General features: G+C 37.7%; 1 protein-coding gene across 1 annotated transcript in view; it reads right to left on the reverse strand.

Moving 5' to 3' along the window:
• iglon5 (IgLON family member 5) overlaps positions 1-25123 on the reverse strand; it is a 138822-nt gene that overhangs the window by 56900 nt on the left and 56799 nt on the right. The gene's annotated exons all lie outside the window — the stretch shown is intronic.

A 25123-nucleotide genomic window follows, 5' to 3' on the forward strand; every position in this document is an offset into this window, starting at 1 on the left:
GTTGCAACTGCAACATGTTATTTTATTTTTTATGTTCTCAGAAGTCCCCCCCCCCAAAAAAAAAAAAAATAGAAAGAGAAGGTGTCGGTGGGACACCTTCTTCATTGCACTCAACAAGGCTAGTTTAGTGGTTTTGTCCAACAGTTCGTACTACCACACAACCTCTAACTATTAGTCCTCAAGACTTTCCCATCCTGCTCTCTGGTTCAAAAATTGACTGCTGGAAGTTGAGTAGTTAGAGCTGTTTTTCACCAAAAAAAAAAAAAAAAAAAAGAAGAAAAACCCCCCCCCCCCCCGACACACACACATTTCTGAACAACACAATTCTGTCACGCAAGTGCAAAACTTGGAACCAATTTCAATTAAATTAATTTCTCATATGTCTTACGTCTGTTTGTGTACCCAACTGCTGTTATTTTATATTAAGAACATGGTAATCATACCATGTTTAAGATATTCAGATATTCAGTATGGTCATAAAACTTTCAGTTTTGATGATGCTGAGTTTAATGGATATCAACTAGAACCAAGCCTAAATTTACAAAAAAAAGTTAAATGTATTTATTTATTTCTACATGGTGCCGTGTTTAAATCCAAAACAGGAGTTCAGACAGAGGACTCACATCTGCACTACGGCCCAAAGCAGGTTAATAAAGCTCTGGTGTTATCCTATGCTATAAAAATAAAAATTTCTTTGAGCTGCAGTCTTTTACAGCAGCACAATCAATCTCAGCTTTTCACATAGATGTAATATATGTCCAGTCAGCACGCACAAACATTCCCAAACAGACACACACGAGTGCGCACCCCCCTCACGCACACCACACACACACACCACACACACATTTTCTCAGTCTTCACATACATTCTATAGCCTCCAAACACATCAATTCATAATGATGTCTTCAGGCAATCATCCATAGCAACATAAACACATCTGAAAGAATCTAAGCAGCAGGAGACATGGTGACGTGCATTTTTTTGGAGGGGAGTGCATGAAGGTCTGTGTATATTTGATGGAGGCTGATGCACGCAGGGGGCTTGGCTGGGGCTGGGCTTTTTGGCAGTACCCAATCTACCCAGGCTGTTAGTCACGATGCAGTGACAACCGGGGCTCCCAGGAACTGCACGGGTCATTAAGAAGCAGCAGCACAGCTGGAGGATGACCGGACAAAAGCACACGGAGGAATGCTGATGCACACAAACAACTAAATGTGACATCACTACAGAAAAATAGTGCCCCATACTTTGGCACCATGTAGAGGAATGAGAAATTGGATGGTTCACAGAAACACACACAACTCCCACCATCCTCCACAGGGGGAGCCGGGTGGGTAGAACTAGCCGAATGGGAATCATTTACTCAATTTCTTAATTAAATTCTGAATCTCCAGTGACTCCACATAAGGGGATATTTGAGAAGATGAACCCCTTCTGCAACATAAGTGTTGATTTGCACATACCTGACCTTGGCTTTACTCAGGCCAAGGCAAGAGCATATGCAAAGGTCAAAAGATATGATCTTCGAGCAAGACCAAGTCAGGACAAAAAGGGTCATTGCTGGATAGATTAATAAGAGAAGAGGTTTGGAGTTGATTTATGCTTCCCTGGACTGACTGAACTTAACTTCTGAGTTATGACACTCAAGCAAAAATATCCAGAATAGTCAAGATCTTTACATTATGGATCTAGAATGCAAATGTGTGAAGAAAAGGGTATTTACAATGTCCCTCTTCTTTGGAGTGGAATTGTGCTGATCTACTGTTCTAATAAAAGAAGCTGGGAAATAATCAGCATCCCAGGAGAGTGAATGGAGTAGTATCTAACTCATCGAAGTGAGATGCTACCCACCTGGAAGGAACAGTTGTTGTCTGTGCTGACAAAAGCAGGAGAGAAAATTTTAATTTAATCAAGAGATAATTTTATCTCCAATCCATTTACCAGAAGCAGATCGAAAGCAAAAAAGGGGAGCGGTTCGGCCAGGATAGATTGGATGTTTAAAATCAGCAGAAAGACCATCACAAGCGCCTTGTTAAAATTTAATTGATCAGTTGATTCTCAATGACACTGCCAGCACCAAGAAAAAAAATTAAGCCACTTCGCTATCAAGGTGAGATTCTTCAATGAGGCTCATGTTCACTCATCTCAGCATACGTATCTAAGATGTTAAGACTCAAAAGTCTCAAGTGGGCATCAATACCAATCTTGTTACTTTAATATGAGGTCAAAAGGAGAAAAGTCCTTGTAATTGTACTTATCCCCTAAAGATGAATATAATTAGTGCATTAGTTCTCTCTTGAGCACCAATATTATTGTTGATAATGTCACCATCTTCTAAACAACCACCACATTCACTTGGCCACCAAAAATGACCCGACCTTTAAACAAAGCCCCAGTGCTCAATATGGCTTTATTACTTTATTGACTTCACCAGCTTAGTAGAGCAAGGGCTGCATAGTAGACATTTCATCCTGAATGTCAGGCTGCTGATGTCACAGCAGTTGGACCCATCTTCATCAAACAACAGAAGCATGTAATCATCTAACCTCTCCTGCTCTGCTGTATTCTCTGCTCTTTATAAGACGCTCATTGGGATGTGAAGTCTTGGATTTCTGCTTGAAGCGTGACTATATTACATTACACTGATGTGCTGCAATAAACAGAAACACCACCAGTAATTATATGATCGTATTCACTCAGCAGCTTAGAGAAGCGGTAACTAGCTGTGAGGCTGGGCTCTGGGCAAGATTACATTTCAGCAGACTGTTTCCTAGCATAATGGCTGGCTATTTCTATTATCACCTTTCCTTGCAAGGTAGGATAACAGCAAAGCAGCACATAAAGTGAAAATGTCATGGTAGTTTCCAGCCAGTAAGAAGAGGTTTGGAGAGGCAGAGTGAGCAGGGCTTCGGTGCAGAGGGCAGAGTGTGTTTCTGACATGGTGTGTGACGAGGAGCATCGCACCGACCTCTGCTCATGAATAAGACATAGGCTGAAAGGACCGCTGGGGTGCCCGGTGTCCATTTGCCATTTGCACGCTTGGCCAAAACCATGGTGGATGGGTGGTGAGGGAGTCACTCCAGGAATAAGCATGGAGCTGCAGAGTACACAGAGGAGACTGCAACATGCAGCTGTGCCATTGGTGAATTAAGGTTTTAAGGTCTACTGCCCTGCCTTAATTAATTACAGGGTTTCCTGATTACATGGGCATACACAGCAAGTCAATATGATTGTATTTTGAAGAGGGAGAGCATCTGTGATTCTCATTTGTATGGCAGTAGTGTCTTCCTGCATTTTAGACTGTATGGCTACAGCAGGAAATGCTCTCTGTCCATTTTCAGAGGCAGCAACATGCCTCTGAAAATGGCACGTTGCTACAATCTCAGGTGTACATGAAAGCAGGGAAATGGCTGCAGGGTACGATTTACTAATGCTGTGCAGAACATTCCCAATATTTGCTTTGGACACAGATGTTTGAATTAATTATTTCCAAACTTGGCCTTGAGCTTACGAATTAATGTTCTTCAATGATTTCCAATAATGACTGACAACCAGCAGTCGCATCGGTTGCAAGCTCAATAAGAATGGAAATTGCTGAATGTTGCATGCAAATTTTAATTTTGTGGTAGCATTTAGGATTAAAATGAAAAGCAAACAATTCTGGTAGTTTTGTTTCATTAACTCAGAAAAGAAAACAGAATTGGTAAAGGGCCTTCATCAAAAATTCATTCAGAGTTACACCCAAGAGAAGTGAAGCTAACATCGATCCAACGACCTCATTCCTGTCTCCCCCCCCCTTCTTTTCCACACAACCAAAGCAGATTGGAATCAATAGAAAATCAAGGAAATGAAATAAGTTGTTCGTGACATATTGCAGACCAAAATTTTACATCAAAGGGAACCCCTAAAACAGGGGGTTCGACATGCACACCCATCACAAGAACTTTGAAGCCCATGGCTTTGGATGTGAAGCAGCAAATTGAGGTGAGGAGTCAGAGGGAGGCTTCTGGCTGCACAGAGAGGATAAGAGGTCAAAAACACTACAGATGAATGGGACAAATAAGTGTTCTGCTGTTAACACAACCTGACACCAGTACAGCGAGTCTAAGCCTTGTTCAACATTGCCGTTTCTGACTATTCGTAAGAAAAGGGGGTTTGAGGGTTTTCAGTCTGCTCTTTTGACAGCTTTATAATGAGCAGAGACACAGCATGCTGAGAGAAAGCTTATGTCTTTTTCTTGGAGCTATGACTGCATTTCACACAATCTTCTTGAACTAAACTGTCAATCTTGCCTCTCCTCCTCAAAACATGCTTAAATGTAAACAGTCTGAACTGGTGAATTTGGTGTTTAACCTTTAAGTCCACTGGGTTTACATTGTCACATTTTAATATGCCTTTCAGTTGAGAAATGAGAATTTCAGGAGGAAACAGGCTTGTTCAAGAGAGCTGTTAACCACTGACCTTGTGACTCTGTTGGTAGAGTAACATGTCAGATACTACTACTGATATGCACAAGAAGCTCTTCATTTTTTAGGAAGTGTTAAAGATACCTGAAAATGTACCATTACAGTAGTACAGTGCAACCATTGCATTCACAGATCACTTCATTTGTAAATGGAGTCCACATAAATATGTGTAATTACCCATAGCAGCTACTTTGGGAGGGCTTCTGAGCAACAAACAAACAACAAAGCAAGCAGGAATAACGTAAACAATTTTAAAACAGAATTGGGTTTTAAAGCAATAGTATTAGTTTTTGATATCTCAGTAGGTACCAATTAAATTCATCATCTGCAAAATTGCAAACATACCAAAGCATGGCCATTCACCTGAAATGTCAAGCCAGGCAGGTGTGCATGCCTTAATAAGAGAAAAACTTTAGACATGTGTCCTTTTCTTTTCACTGAAAAATTATGCTCTTATTTTTGTTATTTTATTAACCCTCTGATGCACAAGTGGGTCCTTTTGGGCCCAGTGAGGTCATCTTTTTGCAATACCTTTGTAATAAAAAGTTTTCATCACTTCATATTCCAAGTATTCTTTAATGAACATGTTATGCAATAAATTTTTAAAATGTACCTTTTACACATTATAATAAATAGCAGAGAAAATGTGTTGAACGACATGCAAAACCTGTTGATCAATGTGTTTACAATTATTTCATTTATTATCTCAATTAATAATAATAATAAATTATAGCTATATAAATAAATGCTTAAATTAAATGAGCTGAAAAAGAATAGAGTGTTTCTCCGGGTTGGGGAGGATGTCCTGCCCCACACGGAGCAAGAGATCAACAGTCAGATTGGCGCAACATCTGCAGTGAAGCGGGCGCTGTACCAGACTGTCGAGGTGAAAAGAGAGCTGAGCCAAAATGCTCAGGTCTAAGTTCCTATCCTCATCTATGATCATGAACATTTTTAGGGTGTCTGGGCTGTCCCTTAGAGAGAGAAGTTCAGTCATCTGGGAGGGAATCAGAGTAGAGCCGCTGCTCCTTCATGTTGAGAGGTAAAACACAGCAGAAAGTATCATACTAACATTATTTTGAATCAAAATGACAAAAGTAGCATAAAAACACACTGATTTAAACGCAGGTCCAAAAAGACCCACTGATGGAAGCCTGTATAGTCAATATGTCGTGCATCAGAGAGTTAAATAGATCCCAATAAAATATCTTGCAGTTTGTAGTTTTCATGTGATAAAATACAAAAAGTTAACTAGGTAAGAATGGCTTGGAAGTAAAATGTATGTACACATTTATCCTATCATGAGGTGTTGGCAGTATGGAAAACAGTATGTAAGTTATAAATATCACAGAGTGCATTCCAAAAAACCTTAAATTCACTTAACCAGGAAGATTTGAAAGCAAAAAAAAACTTTTTATATCATTTTTAGCTAAGTGTGCTAACAATTGGGATGGAGATTTCAAAGTCAAATCTGTCATGCAAGTCCTGATGACAGAATTCCTTTGCAAGAAGTGTAAAGTAACAGCGGGACTCTTGGGCCCATGTTATGTAAGAGATACGTATTTAATAAGAATGCATAACATGTCCGTTACACCTTCAGTAAGGAGATTTCAGACGCTACAAAATGGGTGTTTATATCAGTCAGCATTTAATTAGAAGAGAGTGAGTAATATCTGGAGGACTGGGAGCTCTGCAGGGATCTGCTGTGCTTGTGTATGTGGAAGAAAAAGATGAAACATGACAAAGAACAATTGGGCAAAAGAAAGAGCAACTTGGGTGATAATTGGGAACAAGTTGGAAAGGGTAAACTTCTGTTGGAGGATTGATAGAGCGGTTGGAGGTGTAAGACAATCAACTGTAGGAGAGAGACCTTTGGCACAGCCTGTAATTAAAAGTGATAAAATGAGAGTCTTGAGATTGCAGCATGTAACAGAAGAAGAAAGTGGATAGAAATGGATGGAAGCATAGAGGTACACAGGTGGGGGTGGCAACAGCAGTGTTGGTGATGTGGTGTTGTAATTGGCTGGCAGACAGACTGGCTCAGCTGATCTTTGCACTCTGTGGCAATTTGGTGTATGCTGTAGGAGCAGAGAGAGAATTGATCATCAGATTTGTTCATTCCCGTAGAAACCGGGTAAGGAACTTGGGTTCAGAAAAAGTCAGAAAAAGAACGAAGGTAAACAAGGTTACCCAGAGGAGTAGCAAAAAGGGGCAAAAAATAGAAATTATGTGAAGATGAAACATTAACAAAACTGAAAAGAGAAGAGAAAGAAAAATACTATCCTATGATATTATTTTCTCCAAAATTCTCCAAGAGAAGAGAAAGAAAAATAATATCCTATGATATTATTTTTCTTTCTCTTCTCTTTTCAGTTTTGTTAAATAGGGTTCATAATTTTAGAACCCTTGTAAGAAACAAGGGTTCTAAAATTATGTGTAGAAATGGCATATTTGAAAAGATTATGAAATTGTGGGAAAAAAGTCATAGTTTTTTATTTATTTTAAAACCCATTGTAATAGAGAAAATAATATCCTATGATATTATTTTTCTTTCTCTTCTCTTTTCAGAAGCACTAGGAGACAAATGCAATGGAGACAAAAACAGAAAAACTAATTTAGATATGCCAGTCAGAGGCATCTTCAAAGTTTTGAAGTCAATCATGGAATTCCAACTTGAGTTAGCTGGCCAAATTTCAGCTAACTCAAGCAGAGTTCACAGAGGGAGCAAAGCTATCTCTCTATATTCAGGTGGCTCAAAAATTGCATGCTCAAATCCAGTTCCCCTCAGTATTTATTGTCTATAACTCCAATAAAGTTATAGCCTTATTTTGACATTTTTGATAGACACAGGAAGAGGGCTGCCAGGAGCATTTAGCCTTCCCCCAAAAGGGTATAGAAATTATAGCACAAGGTGAGGAAGCCATAATAAAAACTAAAAGAAATATAATTTTCCTACTTAATTATAATCTCACATCCCATCTGACCTTTTAATTCTCAACACTATGAAGAAAATCTCTATCTTTGTTACAGTTCTCATTGCTTCTTTCATAAGTAGTCTTGAACCAGAACAGCATCCTCAACACTAGTCCACATATACAATCTTGCTAGGCGTGTAAACCTTCAATCAGCCACTTTCAAACTTTGAACTCTGATATGGACCACAGAGCAAATCAGACTTAATGCAGTCAACATGTTATTTTAGGACACGCTCAGCTAAAGCTCAATTAACAGATGTGTGGAAGAATCTTGAGCACAACACTCTGCAATAACAATGGCCATTAACATTTAGTAATTTAGCTGAACTTAGCTGATTAACAAAAGAAGTCTATGTCCAGTAACCATTAACTGTATAGTGGTTAACGATAAGCAAGTTAACCTTGCTGAATGCATATTGACATTCACATTATCTGGGATTTCTAGCTTGTAAAACATCCAAATAAGATTATTTGGATGCATTGCAATTGAGGTTAGTGTGCTTTTATTTGCCACAGTTGTAGTAGTCATGACAAGTAAAAGCAATTTGATGAATGGGTATTTGAGAGACAGTTGATGAAATCAACCACAACTTTCTTCAAACCCTCACAATGAGAGTCAAAAGGATAGATGATGTTTAAGCACAGATAGAAAGTCTAGAAACAAGGTAAGAAACAAGGGTTCTAAAATTATGTGTAGAAATGGCATATTTGAAAAGATTATGAAATTATGGGAAAAAAGTCAGTTTTATATTTAAAACCCATTATAATACACTTTTCCCTTGATCACTAAAATTGCAAAGTAGATTGACTTTCTAATTTGAAGAGTTCTTATTTAATAAAACAACAAAAAGTACATTCACAAAAAAAGGCATTATTCACTTGGATTTTTTACATATTACTTTAAAGTCAGTAATATGCTGCATCCTAAGTGCACAAAGGAGCTTCCCTACAGGTCCTTCTTTCCAGCAGCTGTTAGACTTTATAGCCATCACTGCTCCCAACATATAAATAAGATTTGTACAACCCTGCTGTTATTTGCACAGTTTCTCATTTCAACTGAAATTTTTACTGTCCTTTGCATATCTGGTATATAGTTTCATTTTAACTTATGTTTTTGTAATGCACTGATATATAATCATAATTTTTTTAATTACCCAACTTAAATGCACTTTTTGCCATGTTGTGGTGGTGATTGATCCAAATGCAGAGAGGCAAAGGCAGCAAGTATGCAATGAAAGTTTAATACAAAAGTTGATGAACTAAAGCTTACAAAAATCACAGCAATACAGGAGCAAATGGCAGCAGAATAACAGGGAAGTAACGAGATATAACAGGAGCAACCAATAAGGAGAAGTCTACACTGTAAGAATGAACGATGGAACAATAGACAGGGTCTGATTGGTTAATGGGTCACAGGTGTGAACAGAGAGAATGGGAGCAAGGGACAAGGAAGAGTAAACAGGGGAACTAAGAAATGAAATCAACCATAGCAAAAACATCTAGACACAATTAACAAATAAACATAATTAAACTAGAATCACTAAAAAGAACTGAATTAAAGTAAATAAACCCAAACATAAAGAGCAGGTTTGCCAGAGAAAAATATATTTGTAAGCCCTGCTTTGAATAAAAATCCTTCATTTTAAAAGGCAAGAATGTGTTAAAATTGCACATGAATGTGCCAGTCAGTTATTTTGAAGTAGATGCTAAAAAAGGTCTTTAAAGTGAAACATCAGTAAAGATAAATGCAAAGAGATGACAATGGAAATAAAGAACAAAAGTTATGGTAAAGAAAAGAGATAGTTCAAGTGAAAGTCAGAGTAACCAGGAGCAACAAAATTATGAAAACAAAAGCTTAGATCTGTGTCACTGTTAGACTGCAGATCTCTTTAGAGAAAAAGTGAAGTGAAGGGAAAAAAGATTATAATAATATTGCACTAAGTCAAGCAGAATTGAGGTGCAAAAATGGCCCCAGTTCACTAAAACTACTGCCAAGCTATCAGCATGTCCCCTTCAGGCAGTTTTTCCACAACAAAAACAGACAGCCATATTCAGAAAAAAAACAACAAAAAAATTCTTGCGGCAGATAATCAAGCTGCAGTTGCATGGTGCTGCATATGTAATGTGTTTTCCATGCTTGGGGATATATTTCAGGACCAAAGGATTCCTCAGCACTTACATAGCCTTGGTCACTCCGCTGTCGAGATTATAGGTAAGACGTTGATAAATCTTCCATGAAACCAGCTCAAAAAGTGAACAGAATAAATCTTTAAGCCCAGCGGGAGGGTAGAAACAGATCTGCTGGAGAATTTCAATAAGAAAAAGAAAAGCCAGAAAGCAGATACTGGAAGAAACGTGCATAAACTCCTGACACATTCAATATCCAAATCAGGCCCTGAGGTTGAAACATCTCCTGACCCTCTTTGAATGACACATTTTGTAGGAGGCACTCAGATGTCAATCTGATACTTTCAGATGAGTTTACATAAACTGCTTAATCTGAATGAGAAGCAAAAATCAGGGAGATGAACATGAACCTCATACAAAGTAATTCTTCCTTTTTTCTTCAGTGTTTCAAGAGTGGTACTTTGTGTAACTTTGTCCACAAACAGCTACGTCCCTCATTGAGTCCTGACCCTTTAAACCCGCCTCCCCACCCACAAAAAAACCCCAATGTGCCCCCTGGAGGCATTTATACTTCCTGTATATTTCCCCTTTGAGTGCCAGAAACTGGAGCCTGTTGCTATAGAAACAGCCTTGTATAAGAGGGGTGGGGGAAAATATCTGCAGCATTACTTAACTTGGACTAGTGTTTTGTATGTGCAAGTGTGTTCATGTGTGTATGGCAACTTCATGAATGACTGTGTAACCAGGGAGTTTCAGAGAGACGAATGTTTCTCTATGTGCCTCAGAGAAAGGAAGAAGTGATGAAAAGAAGAGCAAATAAAAGTGTTTTCATGTTGCATATGGTTAAATGTCTGTAAAGTCATTTTAAACACCAACTTCCTTTGTATTCCTGGTATTTCTGTTTGTCTCCATCTGCAGAGGTGCCAGTGTGCTGCTACAGGCTTAATTCACAGTCCATTAATGTGCAGCATTAATGTAAATGAGACAGGTTATTTGATTAGTGGCATCACTTACATTTGCTGGACGCATGGCAGGTCCATTACACACCCCAGCCTGGTTAAAGCCTCCGAGCCAATCCGAAGATTGCTGTGCTGGAATTGAATCTGTTCAATTTGCTTCTGTATTCCAAAGACCTAAACGGTCTTTACTGCAGCCAAACCCCCTTCCCCCAACCTTACAGGCTCAAACCCTGTGGTGGGTGAGGTGACATATTGTATTAGACCATCAGACAGAGGTTACTGAGCCTTGGTCTATATCCTCTGTGATTCTCATTCAGGACCTTACTCTCCTCCCTTGCCTCTCCAGCCGCTCAGCAGCCTGGCAGCAACCCTTCTCTATTGATCCCACAATCTCATCAAGCATGTTTCCTGAAGATGCAATTTCCAACACATCAACACACAGGGCCCAAGCACTTTGTTCTGGCCGCACCCGCCGTGTCATTGATCTTGTTTGCCGCTTTCTTGCAGGTTGCCAGTGGCCTCCTTCGAATTCGGCTATCATCGCACCACTGCCAGCATCACCTCAAGCAACCCCACATCAAAACAGTCACTCCCCACTTTCCGACACCATTGGATACATGCCTCTCTGTGCTCTCTTCGAATTTATTTTTCTAATGCTGCCAGCATTTACGACTGAACGAGCTTTGGCGGAGCAGTGTGAGCTATAGGTACACATGCAGTTTTAAGTCAGAGTCAAATTTATTGAATTAAACTCAATGTATCTATATAAAGCCATTTCACAGCTAATGTCTTATAAGGCCGCTTTACAAGAAAATCAGGCCCAGTTTATAGAGAGACAGATTAGATTTGATTGGACTCAATCAAATTTGATTCTAAATGTACAAAAGGAAAATGCACAATGGAAAAAACACATAGGTCCAAGAATCAGTTCCTAAAGGGAAGCCTTGTCGGAGTCGACACAAATACTTCTGTTAATCCAGATACGTCTGTTACTGATGTATGAACAAAGCTAAATCAACACACTTTTAATCCCAGACCAATGCTCCAGACAAGGAATAAGAATGCCCTGGTTCAACAATGCTTAAATATCCACATAAAAGGGACAACCAAGGGCACTTCACACACAGGCATACAGACACAAGTGCTGTCATTTGACCCCCATCAAAGCCATGGCAGAAAAGGTCATGAGAGACCCCACAGGGAGGTTGACAGGTTTCCTCATTCTGAAAAACTAAAAAATGCTTTTATGAAAAATGCTTTTATGAACAGCGAGTTACTATTGATCAAACCTCCACACCAGCAGCAGCTGCTATGCACAGAATAATTGTACTGTACAGCCAACAAAGACTGAAGCATAAGCATTCTGTGTACATTTACTTTATATTTCAGTTATTTAATTTATTTATTTATTTTTTAAATTTTCTTCACAAATCTATTTTAAAAAGCATAAAAAGCTAATCCTCTGGCCTTTCAGGAGCCTAAGCCTATACCTCGGGGCTAACAAAGCTTCCAGTTTCTTCATCCTCCTACCACTTCCCATTTGTCTCCTCCCCTCTCGCCCCTTTGTAATCTCTATTTTTCTTCTGCATAATCTTGTCACGAATGTGTTTCAGATATGACTAACGCATCCGCTCGTCCATTCCCCTTTTCCTTTCATCCACTGCTTTTCGCCCTCTGTCTCTAATTACCAAGGCAATCACATTTACCAGTTTTCCTCTGCTTGTTTATGCCTCCCTGCAACTGTTTGAATATTGAAATTGCTTTATTTCCTCTGCATTCTTGAAGAAAAGGAAAAATGTAATACAGAAGCCTGGGAAATTTAATTGAGTGGGTCAGAGGCTTTGGGATGAATTATTAAATAAGCAGCAAACTCTGTTAATAAAAGTCGGTAAAAAATACATTGACATGTTTTCACAGGCCGCTTACCCTGGCCGTTGCCCTTCTTCTCACATTAACACATGTAATGGTCATTGGAAATGTTTTCAGTCAGGAAAATGAGGTAAAAGCGCTCTAAATGGTCTTAAAGTAATGTTGAAGAATTAAGTAATTTTGTTTGATCAGATTTCTTTGAGTATAAAATTGGAGGATTAATCCTGCTATTGCAGAAAATAAAATAACAGAAAACCTACTTTTTTTTTCTTGTGCTTTAAGATAGGCATTGAATCATTTTTTTGGAAGATGTTTATTAAGATTTGGCTTTGAGATGCGATAGTTGGGAGGTGGCTGTCAGTAAGCAATTTTCGCTGCTGTAACAGGTTGGCACTATTAAGTATTTTAGATGCATATTTGATTGCCATTTTAGAGATAAAAGTTAGTGCAGTGTGGGACTCAAAGTTGTACTTTTCCTTTGAGTGTCCTCTTGCACATCTATAGGGATGTTTACAGGTGCTCTTAAGGTCAATGACCATTGGTTGGGGAACAGATGCATTTTATTTTCAACTTTAAAAACAACAAACTCCCCTGTGAACTCATTTGTAAACACATGGTGAGTTTATCAGCTAAATGTGCACTTTAGAACACTGACTTTGGCTTGAACCACACGTTTCCTTGCCGCATCTGACTTCCCCTCAAGCTGCCCTAACGTCTTGAGCCATGTGAAGGACTAAATAATTTCCTATATACTGGCCAGCTGTCAGAACTTTAATAATAGATTCATAAAGTTAGCCTTGTGTTTGACATGTCTGATGTAGAGGAAGACCTGATGAAGAATCAGACTGAGTTCTTAAACTGTGTTGCACATCTTCATATAATACAGTGAACACGCATGTATTTATACCTTTATCACATTTGATAAAGAAATTATTTTTGATATAGTCAAGATGTTGATTTCTGATTGGAATTTTGTTTCCGTTATCTCACCTATTAATACTAACTGGGAAATTAGGAAAGTAAAGTAGTCACTATTTACTTTGTGTCACAATCAGTCATCTAATCACCACAATTAGTGCTCAAAAACACTTTATTAATATTAATAGTGGTTAAAATGACATGTCAGATTTAAGAGGATTTCTAAAATTGTGCTGCATAGCTCCATTAAGTCAATTCAGTAGCAAAGTGATACATTAGGAATTACTTATCTAGGTTATAGATTTCTAGTGCAGCAAATTATTTTATAAAACAAATACTTAATTAAAATGTTTTTTTTATCTTCAAGTCTTTGATTTAATTTCCCTTATTAGTTTAATTCTCTTACAAGCATAGTTAAACTGTTGAATAAAATATTTTAACTCAATACTGAAATATTTTCTTAGTAAATTCTTACATTTTAGAGAGAAGTTGTTTTCATTAAATGACTAATTTTGTTACCAACTCTTACTTAATAATGGTGAAAGTAAACCTATTGTTGCACAACACCATCAACAAGGACAAAGAGAAACATTAAGGAAGTACTTATTACATTCACATGTTTTGTTTATAAGACAGATAAATACAATAATGCATAGACAGATAAATACAATAATGCATGCTCTTATGAATTACTAGCGGCCACTGGATGCCACCAAACTAGTGGTGCAAGACAGTGATGCGGCTTTATTTTTCCATTATCAACTCTGAATCTTTAGTAGCCCCAAGCAACTTTATCCTGAAAGTAAGGCAATGTATTACATCACATAGTTGAGAGTAATGTCAAGAAATATTATATTTCCACTGTAAAACTCTATGCCGTATTCTTTACATCAGCTTGCTTTTAAGTGGTACCTAAAATTACTGTTGTCCTTGGTCCTCATTAAGCTGGAGTAGGAGAGCATTGAACTGCGTCCAGTTTCTAATTTGAGAATAATCTGCCATAATTCTTGCATAGGCTGCCCATCATCAAGGATTGGCATGGTTGACACATTTTGCAATCAGCACAGAGTTTGTCTGGAAGCCAGCCTGATTACTCTGTGGGGGGTAATGACATTTCTGAGTGCAAATAATCACATGTTAAGCGCCACTTTTCTTTGCAGAGGTGAATTATATAAGACATATGTATCAGGACCATTATAAAAAGACACAAAGTGACTACTGTTTCAGGTTGTGTTTTATTTACATCCTGTTACCTGGTGGTAAGAGTGACAAATACAAGTAGGCTATATTTCGCTGCATACATTGACCTTGTTTCTCCTTACTTATGAAACAGAAATTAGAAAGCCTCCAACGTCTGACCAATCCTTACAAGTGTCTCGTTGCTGGGCTCCTCTTGGTTTTAATCAGTAAAAGGATGGGACTTGCTGGCCTGTCTGAGGTAATCAACATCAGGGGCCATAAAGCGATGCTAATTGAATGGTGTCCTCATTGTTATGCACAAGGGGTCTCTCTTTCCTACCTCCCTCCTTTCTCTCCCAAACGTTCACTTTCCACTCTGACTCCCCCACTGCCTTTTCTCTCATACGCCTCTCATACAAGTCCCTTGGAGACCCTCCATAGCCGGCACTGGCTTTTCCCACCGACAGCTCTAAGAAAACAAGCCTTGTCTGAAGTGGATGTAGGAGCTGCTGAGAGAGTTTAGCCCTTGTTAGGATTCAAATTCAAGAGGAGGGGGCTCTCCAGAGGGGGTAGGCATCTGAGAAAATGGTTTGAGCCTTTGCATGGAACTCAGTAAATCTATTCTTTTTACTGTTAGATAATTTGCAAGCTATTTTTTTTTATGAAGAAACATCAGTAACTCCTTTTAATTATATGTTAAAAAGTTAGATCTGAAGAATTCTCCAAGAACATTTTGAAAACACTGGGTGTTTTAAGAGTTTTTCCCTCACCTTGGCCCCTCATTTAGACCCTGCTGTGAATACCCACAGAAATAAGCAAAGACTGTGACTGAGCACATTGGCTTAAACAACAGCCTTTTTAGATGAAAGGAATTAGGGTCATATCACGTACTGCTATATGATGACATATTGATGATTCACAATGCGGCAAATATTGTGGGAGGATGTAATTTGACAAAATCATGTGGTTTCAAAACCAGTGTGATTAATCTGAACAAGCAGAATTGTCCATGTTTAGATCACAGAGGCAATTCAAATTGAGGTGTCTTCAACTAAGCTAGTGGGGTTGAAAGTTAGTCCTTAAAGGAATATTTTCTTCTTTTACTAGTTCTTCTTGTCTGGCCATTACTTTCCTTCTCAGATTCACTTAATTATCATCTCCCTTCAGTGCCCAATCTGGGATTTCTCCTATGGAGCAAAATTTTTCAGAATGAATTTCAAGTGGGTCAATCAATGAACAGAAGGAGGAGTTGTGAAAAATGTTTTCAAGTTTCTAGAATGTTTTCAAATAGTAGAGTACCTGTAGTTTTACCAATGGCAGCTGAGGAAGTGAATAAATTCATGCAGTCCACACTTACAAATATTGAATTAACATTAACAGCCATCTTGTTCAGCTTGGCACTTCTATCTTCCTGGTCAGAAATGGTAATTAATTGTGCAGAAAATGTCCAGTAAGCGTCATAGCATCAAACTGATGCATTGCATAGGTCACGGTCAAACATTAGCAACTGGCAAGCAATCATTTCTCAACATCTGAGGGTCCAGACTAGCTACACAAAACAAAACAAAGAAAAAGGGATTGGTTTTTACCAGGCATTATTTCAAAACACACAGAATCAAATGATTGTTAATTTACAGGCCTCTGCAAAACCTTTATATGCTGAAGAAGCTGATTCAAATGGAATGTCATAGGAGGTGGCAAGCACATCACTTCCAAAACCGATTCCATAAAACCTAACCCATTAAACAAAGTCACTCTTGGTAACCACGCAACACAGTGTTGGCTGTGTTTGTCGATCAGTGGCTCAAGTAGTCACACCATTGCATGCCGCTGACAATTGATTTTCTTTTGTGTGTGCCCATATTCACCTGGAATTGCATGAAGGCTGTAATCTCTTCCCATACCAACACCACACAAGCCCACCTTCCCCCGCAGGCAGCTGATTCTCAGGCTGCCATCTGGAGAGAAGCTGACCACTGCTTATCAGCCCCCTGGCTCATCACACAGCTGGCACTGTGGCACAGAGTGTGCACATGTGTGAGTGTGTGAGCATGGATGTGTGTGTAAAATTAGTAAAGGGGGCCAGAGAGGAAGCTGAATAGTTACCGAAACACATACAGAAATGTAATTGTGTAAGGAAGGTGAAAAGCGTCACAGAAAAAAAAGAACATTTAGTAAACACAACAATAAGCAAAGAGCTGCAAACTTGCATGACAAAATAATAGAAATTAATTGACAAAAGAATCATATTGAAGAATTACTAGAATTGGGTTGGGCAGTTGGAACTAAACTAACATGTCTGCCCTTTATGCTTCACAAATTCTCTTTCATGGCGTGGTTGTAGGAGCTATTGATCTGAAAAAGTCAAACACACCCACTCAGGTCTTGCAAGATGGACCATTTTTGCCTCTATTCATTACATTTCTCTGGCTGACTCTTATTAGAGGTGATTCTGATTTCAGCTAAAGATAAATGATTTTGTGCAGAGCATCCTTAGTATCAAACCTATACTTGCATATGTCCAAAGAATGTGGGATGTTTATGTGGGGTTTCTCTTCTCTGTTTGTAATGAGACTTTATGTTGCCACTAGTCACTGTCAGTCAGTCCACTTAGTGTTTCTGTCAGGCAGCCTGTGTGAATCAGGGAGTGTGTCATTCGGGTTAAATGGTACCCAGACCACAGTTTGTCCTGCCACTATTTGTGGCAAAGTGCCTGATACTGATGTGCAAGAAATTTTTTTTTAAATTTTTTAAATTAGAGTATGATAGTTGTGTTTATGAACCAACCACAAACCTTTCACAAAGAAATTTCATTAAAGATGTGCAAAGATAATCTAAGCCATTTCTTGCCATTTGTAAAATGCCAGTGAAGGTCAACCTGTTCCACACATGGGTAAGCTTTCAAACTTTTACCAAGAGATGTGGAATGAAACAAAAAATTAAAAAAATGCCCCCTTAGCTGATGTCCAAAGATCCGTTCTGCCTTCGTCGCTACCTATTCACTTTGTTCTTCGAAAAATATAATATGCTTTAAATATGCTTTTTAGCTTGTTGCTCAGGTGCCAGTACATGGCACCATTGAGTTCTGAATAAGACTAGCCCTTACACAAGTCAACCTCTTTTTCACAAAACACTTCGATCATAAAACTATAAACAGAGGCTCTGCTCTTAGCTCTTGGCTTCTCATAAATTATCAATCGCAGTGGCCATGCTTAATGCCCATTAGCTTTTTAAAAATCAAGCTGGCATTGTGAAACCAAAGGAGACAAAAAGTGCAACTCAGCAGGAAAAATATAAAGCCTTACAAACAAACTGTACATAAAGCTGGCAAACCCTTACCTAAGTAAGTCATTACAGGGTTGTGACTAGCCTCTCTTGAAACCTCAGAGATGTAACAGTGGTGGGTTGACTTCAACCTCCCCTTGTCATCTTAGTCCTTTCAGAAAACACACATAGAAGTGCTTTTTGAAACAGGCAGTAGGGTCTCTCTTTGTTGAGAGGCAAGAACTCTTGGGGGCTGGAAAACTGACTCCCCATTTTGAGCCTTTTGTGTTGTTTCTTCATGTTACTCAACATATATACATTCCACAACACAGGTAGAATGCTTGCAAAACTCATTCAAACCCAGCATCCCTCTTGCAAAAATGTTTGATTTCACCAATTACTTCTTCTGGCAAGAAATTCAGCATTCCATGTGCTTAGCCAGTCTTATTTCCATTAATCAATCATCCAATTTGGCTCTGAATTGGTACTCTAGTGCCAGGGTCTCCTACTGAGCCTGCAGCTGTGGGAGCGTGTTGAGACACTATGCGCTAGACAATCTCACAGGAAAAGGTTAGCCAGCACCAGGTTTGGTCCAACTTCCTCCTGAGAATCCAATTGGCTTCCTCATTTCCTTCCCACACCTCATTTTAATTATCAAATTCAACTGGTCATTTAAATAATGACTTTCAATGCCTCTTCCAATTTAGTTTTTAAGTCCAGAAGACAAGTCTTAATTAGGTGATAATTAAACAGCATCTGAAGTTACACATACCCAGGAAGAGTGGCAATACCGCTTAACTTGGGTAAAATAGATAAGCAGGATGCTTATGCCAGAGCTCTTGCCTGTCTTAAAGGGAAGAAGTAAACACCTCCAGTGAAAGATTGGCAAACAAGCCTGATCAAATAATATTTATTTTTGTGCTTGTCCCAATTGTCTCTTTGTTCCTGTTTGCCTTCTTTCTGGAGTCCCTGTGATGGGGATAAAGCGGGGTACTACAGGACCAGAAGCATCAGCTTTCTTTTTCCTTCCTCTAAAGAGATTATAAGTGCCTGTGAAATAACTTCAAGGAAAACGCATAGAATTCTCTTTTTCACTTCATATCAGCGTGCAACCATGAGATTGAGACAGCTCCCAGGGAGGAAAAAATGGTTTCAAACATCTTGCCACACACAAAGTCCACACCAACAATGAACCAGCCTCGTTTAAGCCCGTTTCCTCTGCCACCGTAGCCATCTGGGCAGTCTAATAGCTTGTTAGCCTGAATCTAGTGAACTAGTCTTGAAGGAGGGTGCAAAGAGTATAGTTGACTGGCAAAGGTCAGAACGTCGGAGAGGGTTCGACCGCTAAGCAGCCGCAGAGATGATTTACAGTGATCCCTTTAATTAGTGCATTCAAGCGTGTTAACACTTCTGCTTTGCAGACCATAGCTGCCTCATTACATATGCACTGGTAGACAGGCAGTACTGATGAACTGTACTTCTGATTTATATGATGTGTAAGGGTGTTTTATGTGTCAGAGCAGGTCTTAACATAGATGTTTTATGATGGTCCTTGCCTTTGATACAGCCTGTTTCCTGGAGGACCAGTCTTTGAAGTCTTTTTGTCACTACACTAATGCTTACCCATGTGTATTGCCCAAAGAGACTGGTGCAATTTCAAACGTGCTAAAAAATACTGCCTCTGTATGTACGTGAGGTCTCTGCTCACTAAAATTTGTAAAGTCTGTAGTATCGCTTACTCCCTATTCCTACTGTCCCGTGACACTCATTTCTGCTTAGTGGATTTTCTAATGAGTTTTTGGCACAGCTTGGGCTGATGCAGGAGGCATGGATATTAAGAAGGCTTAGATGCCAGGTGGTGATTTGCTCTGTGGAAAAAAAAAAAAAAAAAGATCTGGGATATAATTGTCCTCAAAAGAAACCTTTCCAGCTGTATAAACAAATGAAACCTAATGATTTGCTGTCTACTTTCACTTTTCAGATAAATTAGGTTCAGAAGGGCTAAAGCTCAGGGTACTGCAGAAAAAACTATTTGAGCTACAAATAGACAGATCTCCCAGCTAACCCCCAAACCAGTTACCAGAATATACAATAAGCATTTGTACAGTTATAGAAGCCATATAGAAATATATTCCTAAAAAGTCTAACAGATTTTTGATCCTAAATTTTCTGTTAATAAAATAATGTTCATCATCATAAAACTTTAGTCTTGATGATGCACAACTTAAATATCCTGTTTTAAACAATTTTTTGTGTGTTTTCACTGTTCTTTAGTGTACTGAAAAGAAACCTATTTATGTTAATCTAAGTCATAATGGGTTTTTTTGGGACAGAATAAGCCTTCATTTCTAAAGCAACCACATGCTCCAATTTACTCCCTAAGTTAAAAAAAATATTCATATTAGGCTAATTGCAGATCCTAAATCCTAAAGGGTATGGATGTCTGTAACCTAGAAACCCTCAGGAAAAGAAAGTATGTATGCATGGATGGATGGAACAACATATATTAAAGTATTAGTCCCCAATTTTTCAAAATATCATTGAAAGTAAATTTTCACTTTATTTTGCTGTTGTTAAAATGGCTAAAATTCACTAATGGAAGTGTTAAAATGATAAAAATACATTGCATACTGTACTTTAGTTTAATATGCATTAAACAAACCAAGTCATCAATAGAATAATTTTATATGAAATGTAAACTTAAAAATAAAGTTATTGCTGAAAGTATGAACTAAAAAAATGTTTGTTCAAGATTTACACTCTTGTGTCAATCTCCAATGACAAATATTTGATATTTTTCATTGGAGTGTAAAAGAGTAAGATTTATTATTCTTGAATGAAGATCTCACTTTATACCACTTTGGATAAATAGTTGTCAGTATGTTGAAACATAGATGTTCTTATGAAAAATATATGTTGCTTGCTCTACTTACTCTACCTTTTATATACGATTTTCATCACCGAGCTTTACATTATGTTTCAAAGGAAAGATGACATTTATGGAAGATATTAGGAATTTTTCCTTTTAGCATTGTTTGAAACGGTTAATCAAGTTTAACCACCAAAGTGGTTCCAGTGTTCACCATGGTTCTTAAGTGGTTTTCAAAAAAGCAGTTAACAATCAGCTGGTTTTATACAATTTGACATCCATCTCTGCACCATGTCATTATGTCACTTAAAAGGTCTTTTCTTGAAAGTGGGTGATTCTCTTTTCATTTAATGTTAATTCCCAGACAAAAAAACAACATAAATCAGCATATTCATCCTAGAATCCCAGACATTAGATAAGCTCAACTGGAAGGCATGTTTCTCAAAAATTAAATGGTCAAATTTAAGCCAATGCTAAAGTGAACTTTAATAAAATTACCTTTATGAAGACAAAAAGACACTTAACTTTAAAATTACATTCAGCAATTTCCAGATGGCTTTTATCATTGACAAGAGTGCTAGATGCTCCCCTGAATATATTTTTTTTAGCAAATTCAATTTTGTCCATTTTCATTTTTCTTCCTGATTTTATTTGTGAGACAATTTTTCACTTTAAGAAAGTCTAATTATATGCGTAACCTTTCAACAGTGGAAGTGGATTTCATGTTTACATTATGTGCTGACACTGGAGTCTCTTCTACATTTTTGTCAGGACACTAAGTGATATTTTGTTCCTGCAAGACAGCTTACTTTGCTCTAGTACAGAATTAATTGGCTTTCAGCCTGGTATACACTATGTGATTTTTAAAAAAACAAACAAAAACAAAAAACTGTATAGGACACAACTTTGGGAGCACACACTACTGGAAAAATATGACTGTAATAAGACACAGATTGCTGTAGCAAATATTATGCACAATTTTTCAAGAAAATTTCACACAATGCTTTAATATTTGTCATTGTCTATGAGAGAGACTAATTGGCTGTGGGGGAGCCTGTGGCACTAAACAGCTACAGAAATATGTTTAAAGTTCCTGATGAACTGAATAATTTTTTAATGATTCTGGTAAAACAAAAAAGCATGTCTGAAGCTAAACATTGCAGAGCATAGAATGTGGCTTGTACAGCTCTCCCAGGGTGACAATGTGGAAAATTTTATTTGTATTAGTATGCTAATGTTTCTTTACTGTTTTGATATCACTCATTGATAATTGACATATTTTGATGTTGTCTCATTTAATTGTCTGTGGAAATCTTGCAAAAAAGTTTGTTTTCCCTTTAACAAACTCAGCAATTTTAAATATCATAATTTCAATGCTTCCTTTGTGCTCTGTGCTTAGTCTTTCCAAAACAAGTAGGCCAGACCTTTTTCTAGAAGACATGTGAATGCTTACAGGTACCACGACAGATTTAGATCCTTTTTAGTGTGAACATAATTATAAACAGCTTGAAAACTTTACAAATTTATGGAAACAGATGATTTTAGATTGATTAAATAATGTACACATCATCTGTTACAGCTGTATAATCCTTGCACGAGAATTAGCATCTGATTTTTCCAAAATCAAGATGAATAAAACAATGCTTTTTGATGGATTATTATTACAAACAGAGAGGGCAGACAAATTGAGCTTGTGTTATGAACTATCCTTCTTTTTTTTAATAGTTTTAAATTGAAGTAGTGTAAAAGTAAAATTAATTCAGGAGTTTTAAACATGGCACAATTTAATTTGTTATTGGTCTCTATAACAATGATGAGATTTGCAGTGATTGGCCCTGCAAATCACTCAGGACTTGAACCAGAGGTGCTGTTCTGCTGCCACTGGTGTGAGTGTCAAATCAGTTCAAACCAGGAAATGTTACGAGATCTTAATTAGACTACTTATGTGTTTCTAAAGTTGGAAGGGGTGAGTTTCACGTTCATCTGAATTCTTTTGTGTAAGACTGTTGCATAATTTTTTCCAGTCTTCTTGTTTTATGTTGGTTTTCACATAAATTTGTACCTAAGACGTGAAACTTGAAACTTGACTTATTTTAAAGTTTAAAGACTCAGGACATGTCTTTGATTCCATGTCTATGACTTATGTCCATTGTGTATATTAATCCAAGACCTGGGCAGACTGTGGAATCATAGCAACATCTTCCTTTGGTGTAACATTATAGCAAATATCCTCCAGGTGTCTTTTGAACAGAAGTCGATATTAGTTGACTTTGGACCATTTCTGAAAAAGAAAAAAATCTATATACTTATGTAATCTTTTTTCTATTACTGTAAGGGTCATCTGATTCAGAAAAAGAATAAACAAGGCTTCTAAACCCTATGTCATAAATTAAGCAAATAAATTGACAATTTTAGCAAAGAAAATGTTTGGTTTTAACCATATCAAGCAGGACAAACTGATTTCTAAAACTTTTTGCTGGGAAAGACTCTAAAATTATTATTTTTTTAAAGTTAAGCAAATTCATGTCATTGGTCTTTGGCCAGTAAAACATGAGCACAATTTACTCTTATAAAAGATCATTTGATGTCATGAATGTTAGAACATATGAAGTGTCTTATAATTGCAGTTATTAAGAGATAAACCTATCTATAGTGCAATACTGGTGACAATTATTGTAGATAATTTCTCTTATATAAATTCAAGTCCATTTGAACTGCATCCATTATGAAATATCATAATGAATGCAGTGCATATGATAAGATTCACCATATTTATGTAGATAATGGGGTTTCTGACACGGCAAAAGAAATGGATTAGCCTGGACATAAATCTTGACACAACAGTCCCTTTTGTATGCAGATGAACTCTTGTCAGAATGAGGGAAAATGGGATATTGCTAATTATAGTTATTAAATGCATGTCTGTCAGTATCAGCTTGCTAGGAGGCAAACATGATGGGCTTAGTAACTTACACAGAGAAACCACTTAATTCGCTAATTATCTGAACAACCCCAGCAACTTATAGAGCTTATAGAAAACATTCATCCTGAAGTGCAGATGCTGTGTCCCTCACTGTGAGCAAAGGCCCTCCTCTGGCTTTTAGCACATCTATGCTGCCATGTCAAGTCACACTTGTAAAGCTTTAATGTCATTCAGAATGGAAAATCAAGTGCTATTTCCATTTTCTGGAACCATAAAAATGCATGGTGGCAGACCTCTCACTATGTGGACACGTAAAAAAAAAAAAAAAAACCCTGTCAATATGAGCGACAGGCAGCAAGCTGGAACCAACGCATGATTGAACTCCACAAACCACCTTCTGAGCAAGGGGTCAAAAGAGACTGAAACCCTGACAGAATTATTGAAGTCAGGCTCATAACTAAGTATAATTTGAGGAAGACAACAAGCGCTGCGGCTGAAAATAGCAGCTAATGAAATGTGCCCTGCAGTGGTGTTGTGGAGGAAGTGACAAAGTGATGTTAAAGCAATAGGACATTTGATGGGCTGAGAGTTAAAATAGAAAGAAAGTAGGAGGGAAATGCCACTCGATTTGTACGCCTTTCACACTGGCTTACTGTATTTTTTCTGACACTCAGAGACACACAGGTATGCACATCCAAGCTTATACTGACCACGACAAGCAAGGAAAACCCATGGGTTGCCCTGAGTGCTCTGCTTATCGGGGACTATTACACTCAGTGACCTGTGACCTCCTGTGTGCCACTTTATGTCACAGACTGTCTTTTTGCAGATATGCAGTGACTCATTTTTTTTCTGGAAGCTACAGCCAAATAAAATAAATAAAAGATACAAACATGAATCACACTATGCGTTTTCTTTTTTCTTGTACTCACACGGATTGTTAGTTCAAAAAGTATTACAAAGCGGAGCTGCATCTCAATAAAATATAGTTTCATTAATTTTCCAAACGTATGTCAAGATCAGAAATATCAGCATTGAGCTTTTTTTTGTTTTTTTGAAGAAAATTAGAACATTAGATAGTACATTTGAAAGAGTTTTGAAATTACCGATTTTCTAGACCTCACAAATATTAACTTATTGGCAAAAAATTGTTAGGCCTTTCAGAAGCAGTAGAAGGCCAATACAGGGCTACTGGACTTGTGTAGATGTTCACCCGGGTCAAGAAATTTTAGAACTTGAAGTCTTTTCTTATCCCAGATGATTGAGTATCTACATTAATCCAGCGTCCAACACTAAATAACTTATTTAATTACTCTGATATAAAATATAGTATTCTGAGAATATATTTTTGGATTGTCTTTTATTAGCTATAAGCCACAATTATTCATATTAAAATGGACCACTATTACCAGCTATTAGCACTGAAACCACATGACTGTTTCAAAATATTTGTCCCAGCTGTAATTTTTTTTCCCAGGTGCTCTTAGTTCTGGAGTGACAAATTGATTCCACATGCAACAGAATAAAATGAGAAAAAAACCACAAAGCTTAGCCTCCCCTGAGCTAACAGTGAA

This window comes from Poeciliopsis prolifica, unplaced genomic scaffold (genome assembly GCF_027474105.1).
Source record: "Poeciliopsis prolifica strain line A6 unplaced genomic scaffold, Auburn_PproV2 SCAFFOLD025, whole genome shotgun sequence".
In the NCBI taxonomy this organism is placed as follows: domain Eukaryota; kingdom Metazoa; phylum Chordata; class Actinopteri; order Cyprinodontiformes; family Poeciliidae; genus Poeciliopsis; species Poeciliopsis prolifica.